Source organism: Vanessa atalanta, unplaced genomic scaffold (genome assembly GCF_905147765.1).
Source record: "Vanessa atalanta unplaced genomic scaffold, ilVanAtal1.2, whole genome shotgun sequence".
Lineage (NCBI taxonomy): Eukaryota > Metazoa > Arthropoda > Insecta > Lepidoptera > Nymphalidae > Vanessa > Vanessa atalanta.
The window spans coordinates 12,501-15,000 of NW_025920013.1; the positions used below are offsets into that span (position 1 = coordinate 12,501).

General features: G+C 47.9%; 1 non-coding gene across 1 annotated transcript; it reads right to left on the minus strand.

The window, feature by feature from the left end:
* Positions 1 to 203: 203 nt before the first annotated feature.
* On the minus strand, positions 204 to 2,106 carry LOC125076696. Its single transcript, XR_007120618.1, has one exon. It is a non-coding gene; the product is annotated as a small subunit ribosomal RNA (ribosomal RNA).
* Positions 2,107 to 2,500: the final 394 nt, after the last annotated feature.

Genomic DNA, 2,500 nt, shown 5'->3' on the forward strand with positions numbered 1-2,500 from the left:
TTCCTCGAAATCGACATCGAAAAATATCAGAATAGGACGCGTTACACGACTCTGGACTCTGACTCGGACACACTGCTGTGTGAGAGAGAGAGAGTGAGAATCGCGTCCTCGCATCGAAACGACACATTCCGAACGTCGATATTTGTGTTTTAGAATTTTATTATCGTTCATTATCGCACTCTTTCGAGATTGATAATTTACGTTAATGATCCTTCCGCAGGTTCCCCTACGGAAACCTTGTTACGACTTTTACTTCCTCTAAATGATCAAGTTTGGTCAACTTCCCAGCAACGCCGACGGCCGTGAAGCCACCGCGTGTCGGTCCGAAGACCTCACTAAATCATTCAATCGGTAGTAGCGACGGGCGGTGTGTACAAAGGGCAGGGACGTAATCAACGCGAGCTTATGACTCGCGCTTACTAGGAATTCCTCGTTTATGGGGGATAATTGCAAACCCCAATCCCCAGCACGAAGGAGTTTCAACGGGTTGCCCGGGCCTCTAGGCCAGGGAGAACATGCTGATTCCTTCAGTGTAGCGCGCGTGCGGCCCAGGACATCTAAGGGCATCACAGACCTGTTATTGCTCAATCTCGTGCGGCTCGAAGCCGCCGGTCCCTCTAAGAAGAATTTTAATACGCCGCCAGTGAGTTGCTCGACCGAAATCGAGCACACCTAAATGACGACGCCTATTTAGCAGGCTAGAGTCTCGTTCGTTACCGGAATTAACCAGACAAATCGCTCCACCAACTAAGAACGGCCATGCACCACCACCCACCGAATCAAGAAAGAGCTATTAATCTGTCAATCCTTCCGGTGTCCGGGCCTGGTGAGATTTCCCGTGTTGAGTCAAATTAAGCCGCAGGCTCCACTCCTGGTGGTGCCCTTCCGTCAATTCCTTTAAGTTTCAGCTTTGCAACCATACTCCCCCCGGAGTCCAAAATCTTTGGTTTCCCGGAAGCTGCCCGCCGAGCCATTGTAGTAACGTCGGCGGATCGCTAGATGACATATTTACGGTTAGAACTAGGGCGGTATCTAATCGCCTTCGAACCTCTAACTTTCGTTCTTGATTGATGAAAACACCTTTGGCAAATGCTTTCGCTGATGTTCGTCTTGCGACGATCCAAGAATTTCACCTCTAACGTCGCAATACGAATGCCCCCAGTTATCCCTATTAATCATTACCTCGGAGTTCTGAAAACCAACAAAATAGAACCGAGATCATATTCTATTATTCCATGCACGAAATATTCAAGCGGCATTTTGAGCCCGCTTTGAGCACTCTAATTTGTTCAAAGTAAAATTGTCGGCCCATCTCGACACTCACTGAAGAGCACCGCGATAGGATTTTGATATTGAACCGGCGTTTTACCGCCGGCTCACCGACGATATGCTCCGCAGACGTGTCAGTATCACCGCGGATGCGGTGCACCGACAGCGCGGCGCACAAATGCAACTACGAGCTTTTTAACCGCAACAATTTTAGTATACGCTATTGGAGCTGGAATTACCGCGGCTGCTGGCACCAGACTTGCCCTCCAATTGTTCCTCGTTAAAATATTTAAAGTGTACTCATTCCGATTACGAGGCCTCGAAAGAGTCCCGTATCGTTATTTTTCGTCACTACCTCCCCGTGCCGGGAGTGGGTAATTTGCGCGCCTGCTGCCTTCCTTGGATGTGGTAGCCGTTTCTCAGGCTCCCTCTCCGGAATCGAACCCTGATTCCCCGTTACCCGTGACAACCATGGTAGTCGCAGAAACTACCATCGAAAGTTGATAAGGCAGACATTTGAAAGATGCGTCGCCGGTACTGGACCATGCGATCGGCAAAAGTTATCCAGATTCATCAAAATTAACGACTTCGGACGAGACGCCCTCCGTCGATTGGTTTTGATCTAATAAAAGCACTCATCCCATCACTGGTCAGAGTTCTGATTGCATGTATTAGCTCTAGAATTACCACAGTTATCCAAGTAACTGAGTAAGATCTAAGGAACCAAAACTGATATATTGAGCCATTCGCGGTATCGCCTTAATACGGCTTGCACTGAGACATGCATGGCTTAATCTTTGAGACAAGCATATAACTACTGGCAGGATCAACCAGGGAGCTAACCGAGACTTGTTGAAGTCGTCAATTACTCTTCTCGTTTCATATTCGCATATAAAATACACACAAACTTATGCATGCATGTACAATATACGCACAGTATGAAACGAGCGTCTCACCGTATCGTCGATCGCGTTAGACGCGATAGATTTTAACGGTTGACTCTTATAAAAATTTATATGAGACACAAACGCGCTTTAAGCACGCGCGCGCGCGTGCGTGCGCTATAATATATAACGCGACGACAGCGGCGGCGGCGGCGGCGGCGGCGGAGGCGTCTTCACATAATGACACATAACGGTCACGAATTCGAACGTTCTAAACGAGATCGAGTTTTTTTTTCAAAATAACACTTCGCACACGACGTGTACGTATGTATTGTTCAACGATTATT